The sequence below is a fragment of the Herpailurus yagouaroundi genome, unplaced genomic scaffold (assembly GCF_014898765.1).
Source record: "Herpailurus yagouaroundi ecotype Mexico unplaced genomic scaffold, PumYag 77, whole genome shotgun sequence".
Taxonomy (NCBI): domain Eukaryota; kingdom Metazoa; phylum Chordata; class Mammalia; order Carnivora; family Felidae; genus Herpailurus; species Herpailurus yagouaroundi.
The window spans coordinates 95,174,895-95,183,040 of NW_024412388.1; the positions used below are offsets into that span (position 1 = coordinate 95,174,895).

The 8,146-nt window shown below is 46.5% G+C and overlaps 1 long non-coding RNA gene across 1 annotated transcript; it reads left to right on the plus strand.

Annotated features, from left to right (window-relative positions):
- Positions 1–738: 738 nt before the first annotated feature.
- LOC121027658 (uncharacterized) lies at positions 739–5,036 on the plus strand. Its single transcript, XR_005788848.1, has 3 exons — positions 739–3,065; positions 4,230–4,410; positions 4,493–5,036. It is a non-coding gene; the product is annotated as an uncharacterized LOC121027658 (long non-coding RNA).
- Positions 5,037–8,146: the final 3,110 nt, after the last annotated feature.

Sequence of the window (8,146 nt, forward strand, 5' to 3'; positions counted from 1 at the left end):
AGGAGAGGAGAGAGTGAATCTCCAGTTCATGAGCACAGAAGGACAAGGGAAACAGTCCATGTGTGCCACATATGCCTGGGCAGAAGCTTGGGAGAGATGGGGGGCGGACCCCCCAAGTCTGGAGGCCACAGGAAGGCAGCTTGTGGGGATCAGGGGACGATGGCTGTAGACATGGGTACAAAGGATGGCAGGTGAAGCAGGGTGAGTGGAATGAGCAGGGGATTCACTCTTTGAGTCTCTTTCTTTTGTTGCTTCTCCACCTCTCCATTCTTCCTCCCTTCTCCTCTTTGGCATTCGCTGTGGCCCCAACACCTACATAGTGTTACAGCCGGAGAGCGGCTGTCAGGCACCTGTCCCCTTGCTTCAGCCCTAGGTGGCACTTCACATGCGTGGATCTCCCTTTTGGCTGGCCTGAATAGCACAGAGCGGCGAGAGGCTGATGTTCGTCCAGAACCTGGCTGCCTGCAGAATCTTGAGGCCAAGCCCCGACCTGCAGCCCGACTTATCCAGATGTCAGGGCCCAAGCTCTCGTTCCTGTGTTTGAGCTAATTGGTCTGTTTAGAGAAGCATTTTTGCCTCTGCCCTTTGGGCACCTGTTCCTGGGAAGCTGTCCCTCATTTAGTGTTGGCCTTTGCACTGGGTCTCTATAGCTGCTGAGTCTTCATCTGACGACATCTGGCGTCATCATCTGACGCCATGTCTCCTGGCTTCTGGCTTGAATCTGGGGGGCTGGAAACTTGTTCAGGCAGTAGAGTGTAAATTAAATATTAGATCTAAGAGGATTTCACATACTTCATAGCATGACCTAGTTGGGATATTTATTTGCTGTTCTCCTGGTTCTCCCAAATTAATAATTGAGTAAAGTTGTGTTTTGACATTCAGAGCTGATTTGCTTACATTTTGCTGAACTGCACCTGCTTTGTAAGAGAGTGGGTGTGAGTCGGGAGGCTGGGAGAAGTGGGGGCAGACAACAGAAGCTTTAACAGAGATGCGTGGATTGAACATTTTATACATGAAAATACAATTCGGCCCTCAAATTGTGGGTCATAAACTATGTGACAAGCCCGGGAGTAGACTCCAGTGGCAGAATAAAGTCACAGATGGTACTGGCTTCTCTTAGCAAGTTTGTGTTGGGGACACGATAGCAAATACACAAGCACCAGCTGAACAGCAGAGTACGAAGACAGACACGCGTCCCCCTTTCCACTGCACATACACTCATGATCAGATGCACATCTGTACATATCTGGCCACACACGAAAGACCCATCCAGGTTTTGAGATTTGGGCCATCCAAACCTACAAGTAAAATCTCCCCACTTTGAATCTGCATTTCATCGTAGCACTGTGGTCTGACATGGGCTCTGGAGCCAGAGGATTTGGGTGAGAATCTGGCTCCTTCCGTACCAGCTGTTGGAATGTATACGTGCCACATAACCTCTCTGTGCTTCAATGTCCTCATCTGTAAAATAGAGATTATACTTTGCAGGATTTCTTAGCGGTTTAAAGACGTTAAAACGGGTGCATGCTTAGAATGGTGCATGACACATGGGAGTGTTCGATAGTCGTGGCCATTACTCCTAAGATCTCACCGCTCACAGAGGGAGATGGCAGTCATTCAGGCCATAGGGGGAACAGGAGGCTCATTTGTAGGATGAGAAAGTAGGACAATTAAAAGAATATGTGCTTGGGTTTAGGAGAGGAGAAGGTCCTGGCAACTGGGTTCTTCCCTTACAGCCACTGAGCCCCGACTCCATTCCATTCATCAAGGATACAAGAGAATCTGCCACCCACACATCATGTAAGGGTGATGGGAAAACAGAGATCCTTGAGGCATGGAATCCACAGGGTGCTTCAGGAGGTGAAACAAATAGAGAAAAACAAAGAGTCTTAGAGCATGAAAAACACCACCAAAACTTAAGAAGACTCATGAAGTTGTGGGTAGGAAGGTCAGAAAAGACTTGTGTGTTTTGGAGGAGAAGGTGTTACAGGTGTCAGGAACAGTATGGATCAGAGCAGGGAGGCAGGAAAGCTTCGCCTTTATGTGAGAACAGGGCAGGGTCTAATTTGGTTGGGGCAAACTAGGATAAGAAGGGTTGCTTTGGGCTACCAATGGAGAGAGGAAATGAAAAACGGAGGTGAGACTTGGCACGTTGTCGACAGGCAACAGAGGGTCACTAAAGGTACCTAAATGGGGATATTGGAGGTCAAATCTTGTTATATTTTAAAGCTAAGAGAATCTAGTGGGTAAGGAAGACAGAGGAGTCCAAGATTACAACATATTTTTCTACCTGGGTGACTGAGGACATGGTGATATTTGCCAGAAATAGGCAAGTCAGAAAAAGGGACTGGTTCAGTAACAGAAATTGCTCTTCCGGGACAGTTTTGGTGGCAAATGTCAGTGAGTCATCCCAGTGGCAGTGACCTGCTAGCTGTTGGAAATGGAGGTGCCAAAGAGAGAGGCTGAGGACAAGGATATGGATTAGGAGCTAGCTCCAAAGACAGTCATAGAATGGGAATGTATCATGGCACAGGAAGGGACTGAGGGAGAAGGGAAGAGGGCTAAGGCTAGACCTTGGCAACAGAACACTGATGGGAAAGATGGAAGAAGAGGAGCCTGAGGAAGGCTAAAGAGGAATAATTACTAATGAGGAGAAGCAAGGCAGTTCCGTGTCATGGAAACCAACAAAAATGGAGACGTCAAGAGGGTAAGACCCAAGAAAAGCCAGTGACCTCGGAGAGGCGTCCGCATATGGTTCTGGGATGAGGCCATATCGCCGGGTCCAAATAATTTTTGAATTATATGGAAAAAAACCCTCAGACTGTGTGAGGACCACACGTTTAAGAATAAGGGAAAATAAGGAGTGAGAGAGTAAGGTAGTGCAAGGAGGAGGTGGCTCAAAGGGTTATGGGAAACCCGAGGTGCTTTGTAGAATGAAGGGAAAGACGTGCCGTGAGCTCACTCAGTCCCGCCTACCTTCCTAATGCAGGAAACTAAGATCAGAAAAGAGAACAAGAGACGGAGGCTGGATGGTTTGCCGGATACCAGAATATGAAGAAATTGATGTGAGTGGCAGAAACGGGGAGTGGGAGAAGGCATATATAAACTCATCACTGAGAAAACAAAGATTAATTACAAAGTAGAATCAGTTGATTATGAACTGAATACTGAACCAGTTAAGATAGCTTAACAGAAAACATTTATTCTTAAGGCACGCAACTTAGACGAAATTAAATATATTTGAAATGCTGGGGAGGCAAAGGGGAAGCAGGTCATATTTCTCCAACCCAGTCCTTGATCAGTGCTGTGACTTTCTGGGAGTTCCTGACCCCTCTCCGTCTCAGAGTCTCACCTGCATAGTAGGGATGGTAACACTTCCCAAGGTTGTTGCATTGTCCTAAGGACTGGATGAGACATTCAGGAACCTGAATGCATGAGAGCTGTTATCCCAGCGTTTTCCACGTTGTAAGCAGGTGCTCAGTAAATACTGGTTATCATTGCTATAAGCTTTTCTTGGCTGTGTGTTAGTGCAGTCTCGGGGGGAGTCGTTTGGCAACTGGGGCCCCGGGATTTAGCTGGACAAATGCTAACACTTGCCCTGGATAGATAAGTGCGGCTAATATAAAAATGAATGATTGTATGTGACTTCACAAAAGAGAAAAGGGAAGAGAAGGGGGAGACTAGAGAAATAATAGTGTGTGTGTGTGTGTGTGTGTGTGTGTGTGTGTGTATGGTACAACTAGGGAAAGACCGCACTCGATGACTGGTAGAAATGGACGCCACTGAGCCACTGCACAGTTGGCTTCAGTACCGGAAACCCAACCAAGTTGTGGCTTCCCAGTTTGCGCTTGTGAATATTGGTGCCCCTTTTCAACTCCCCAGGCAAGGCTGCAAACATATAGTCTAGAGTCTCTCTCATTTCGACTTTGTAGCAATGCCCTTCTAAGCAATGCCTACAGACTCCCCTCCTGCCTGCCCCCTACCTCAAGAAATGAGAGGACTACTGAGAGCATCAGCCCCAAAGATTTGGTGTTCGGCTCAAATTCATGATCTACCTTCTCCAAGTGTCAGCTTTCTCCTCTCTGATGATGACCTACTATGCACCATTTTGACTGTCTATGGACTTACAGAACTTACCTTTCCAAGCGAGTGCTCTTCTGGGGTATGGTGATCAAGTATGCATTGATCTCACCCAGAACCTTCCCTCTTTTGCATCATTTTTTTTCCAGTCCAAGGATGCCTTCACCCTGCCTCATGAGGCAGCTTCTCTTTGGTACCACTCCTCCCTTCAGCCACGATGTCGGAGTTCCTGAGCCCTGCCTCGAGTGCATGAGGTCTGACCGGTGGGGAGGCGGGTAGAGTGAACGCTGAACCCCAGGTGTCACGTGGCATGGCTCGCCGTGCTGCAAGGTGAGCTGTGGGTCATCTGGGGCCAGCTCTGAATCCCAGACTACTTTCCCCTTAACTACCTTCCCCTTGCTATCTCTTTCAGAGTGCGTGGGGGTGGAAATGCAATCTCATTGAAAAATTAACTGAAACAGCCGCTGGCAAGCTCCGCTACAAAGTAACTTCATGCATTTCAGTCTTCAAAATGACTTTTGGACAATCTTTTGTTTATCTCCAGCATTGCTCTTCTCCATTAGCAGAAAGATACACACGCGTTAGCTTGTGTGTATCTACAGGGACGTCTCCCTCTCTCTCCCCCTACTCTTTCCACCCTCCCCACCCCCAAAAGCTGACGTGTTAATTAGTGGGGATAGTGCATTGTTCAAACTGTCACAATGTGTGAAGAAGCCAGCCTGAAGATGAGGTAGGCCATCAGCATGAATTCCGTCCTCCAGGAGAGATGGGAAATTCTTGCGTGCCGGAGAGAGTAATCACTTTATTTCAGTCTCAGCTGCATACCGGGTTTCGTCGGCTACTGTAAGGTTGAGTAATCCCAGATTGCTAGGGCTGCTCTCCCATGCATTAAATGAGAGAATATGCAAATACTAGGTAACCTGTAAGTCCTGAATAAAGGTTATCCTTTTATCCTAGTTTTCCTCAATAATATACTTTGAATTTGTTACATGGGAATTTATCTAATGTCAAATAAGTCGGTGGAGTTCTGGACCATCTTGATCTTTCCTGATCTGCCTGGAGTCAATCAACAATCCTGGGGTAACGGGTGGGGATGAAACATGGGGGTCCCAGAGCCAATACCTAGAAATACGCACAGAGGTCATGGGGGAGAGCTCCTGGGAGGATGCCAGGAGAATTCCTGCTTCTTCGTGAGAGATACTCATTTATCCATAAATCGTTTGTCCACGGCCTTGTTGCTTGGGGACCTGTGTGGCTGAGCCATGCGGTAAGGGTGGTGACAAAGATCTACCTCCTCCAGGCTCCTTGCACTTGGAGGAAGGACATCTCCTCCTGAGGCCCACCCTCTGCCTCCCAGCTCGTCAGTCAGTCTGAAACTCGTCCCTCCGATTGTCGCATTCCATTTGTGATCACGTGTCACCTGGTTCCTTTTCTCTATTTACTATTCCTTAGCCTTCGCTGCTCTTTGAAAACTGAGGGAGGGTTGAGTTGCCGTGGCAACCCCCTACCCCCACCTCTCTTCTGTTTCTCAACAATTTTTCTACATTTTAATAAAATCACTATTTATAGTGTGCAAAGCTTCATTCCCCTCCACCGCAGCTCTGCAAGGGAGATTTCCCGTCTGACCAGAATACTAATGACTAAAACATGGCTTTCCAGTGAGGCAGCGGGGCAGGGGCCCTCCAGGGCAAGCACGTTGCTAGACATATGTGTTCGGGACCAGGGTTTGACCTGTATACATGAAGAACCACAGTGGACAGGGCTGAATCCCCAGCCTTGTAAAATATGCTGCGCTAAATACAGATAAAACATACATGTTGAATTCGGCTGGCGGGGGGAAGGCATGAGATAAGGCGTTCTTACCTTTGTTACACTGACAGAAGGACCTGAAGTCCTGGGCTCTGATCGTACCAGGCTGAGATGTAGCCAGCCTGCCAGGAATAGTTGGGATTTGCAACACTGAAGGTGGCTCAAAGCCGGCATGGAATCATGGTGGGGCTGGGGGTGGGGGAACACACAGACTTCATCGTTTGCTAGCTCTGAGACCTCAGTGTTCTCAATTGTATACTGTCTACCTTGTAGGGCTGCTGTGAGGGGCAGAGATATCGTACTCCAGGCATTTGGTGGTAATATGGCCTCATGGTTAAGCCTCTGGGCTCTGGAGTAGGCTTCGGATCCTGGCTCTGCCAACCTCTAGTTTTATGACTTGAGGCAAGGCACTCAACCTCTCCATCAATCACCTTTCTCATCTTTGAAATGGGGGCAATAATAATAAAGCCTGCCTTTCAGGGTGGTTTCCAGAATTCGACAAGTTAATACGGTACAGGCTTAGAACAGTGCCTGGTAAAATGGCTATTGTCATTGATTATTGGCATTTAGTACGTGAAAGCTACTATTTCCCCAGTTTATCGACACTCATGAAGACTAGTCCAAACCTGGGGCTTTACCAAGCACTGTATAGCTATTGAGGGATGGTCGCTTCTCAATTCTTAGTGTTCATGGGTAAAAACATGCATTCTTTGCTAAACAAACTTATATGGAATCAAGGTGGATTATTTTAGCTTAAGTCTGATTTGAATTTAAGATATTATTTATCCACTCTGATGGCTCACAGGTGAGTGAGGTGATGTAGTAGCACTCTGATAGCAGTGTTTCTCATTTTCCTTTTTTAAATGCTTATTTATTTTTGAGAGAGAGAGAAAGAGCGCGAGCGAGTGCACACGCACAAGTAGGGGAGGGGCAGAGAGAGAGGAAAACCTAGAATCCCAAGCAGGCTCCAGGCTCCGAGCTGTCAGCACAGAGCCCAACGAGGGGCTTGAACTCACAAACTGTGAGATTGTGACCTGAGCCGAAGTCAACGCCCAACCAACCGAGCTACCCAGACGCCCCAGCAGGGTTTCTCCAACCTTCATGTGCCTATGAGTCACTTGGAGATTTTATTAAAATTCAGATTCTAATTCGGTAGGTTTGGGGTGGAGTCTGAGATTATGCATTTCTGGCAAGCTCTTAGGTAATGCTGATGCCGCTGGTCCTTGGGGACCAGTACGTAGCGAGATTATGAGGTTTTTGAATACAGCTCTTCCCGAAGATGCCTTTGCTTAGAAGTGTGGGTTTAGAGGAAGGGGTTCCTCCCATTTCCTACCCACATACAAAGCTGGAATCACCCGATATTAGTAGAGCTGGGCTCTCGCGAGGGAATGAGATTAAGAATGATCAGTGAAAGCTAGACACTTCTTTCCCCCCACCGTCCCCTGAGGTCTTTTTGACAAAGGAAGTTAAGTAAAGCTGTATGCAATCGTCTGGCTTTTGGCCAGAAAGCTCAGAGGTGTCTGACTGCATTATATAAGGGTTTTTCTCTTGCTTTATGAGTGTGATTATTCACTTTGGTTTGTTCTTCAAGTGTTTTCAGAACCCAATAAAAAGCCCATCATTTTTAGGGTGGCATTTTAGAATGGGGGGGAGACACTGATTTACCCAGAATATTTTCAAGAGAGGATTGTTGGACTGAAATCCAAGTGAAATTGGGCCAAACAAAGACATAATTATTAAAATATTAACTCGAAATTTCGACTCCCGCTTACCTAAAAGCACTGCTTTCCTACTATAAATCTCTGGCAATCTCTTATTTCAGTTGAAGCTTTCTTTTTTGTTATGTTTTTTGTTTGTTTTTTTTTTTTTGAAAACACCTCTAACTCTTGACATGTTTTTAACAACGAACAATAGTGGTGCTATAGAGCAGCTGCAAATCACTTCTGAATTACCAGTGGAGGGATTAAAGGTCCGTGTTATAAGATGAGAGGGTTAGCTACTTTAGAAGATGAATCAGCCAATGACTCACAATTACCAGTTTTGTGACTTAAAAATCCCAGTGATTGTGAGCTTCTTCTTGGAGAACGGGCATTCTTTGAAGAAATACATGACATGGGAGAAAGGAATGTGAAAATGTGAAGTATAGTTCTTTAAATTCTGGATCGCCATGATTCAGAAGAGCATGGTAAGAACATGTCTGTGCATTCTACTAAGAAGATCATCTCAACTGGATTTAGGCTTTTAGCGATGTGATCTA